This window comes from Penaeus monodon, chromosome 21 (genome assembly GCF_015228065.2).
Source record: "Penaeus monodon isolate SGIC_2016 chromosome 21, NSTDA_Pmon_1, whole genome shotgun sequence".
Classification (NCBI taxonomy): Eukaryota; Metazoa; Arthropoda; class Malacostraca; order Decapoda; family Penaeidae; genus Penaeus; species Penaeus monodon.
In genome coordinates, this window is record NC_051406.1 from 1,292,762 (window position 1) to 1,293,094 (window position 333).

Genomic DNA, 333 nt, shown 5'->3' on the forward strand with positions numbered 1-333 from the left:
ACACACTCCCCACAAATAATCGACCCCCCACCCCTTTGCACGAGCACCCCCCCTCCCCCTCAAGCAATCATCAGCACAAACAGGTTTACATAACCGCCATTGTCTGCATTCCTGCCCACTGCTATCAATTCACGAAACTTCATATTTGGCGGGAGTGACAAGTGCAAATTGAAATACACTGAACATTTTTTTGTGATTATGATAATAGCGTTTGAGGTAATGACTGCCAACTGACAGACTGTTCTATGGTCTTTTGTTTAATGAAAATACTCGATTTCATTCATAGTTATTCGTGATATTCTGTGTGATATTAATTCATAAAGAGAAGCTGGG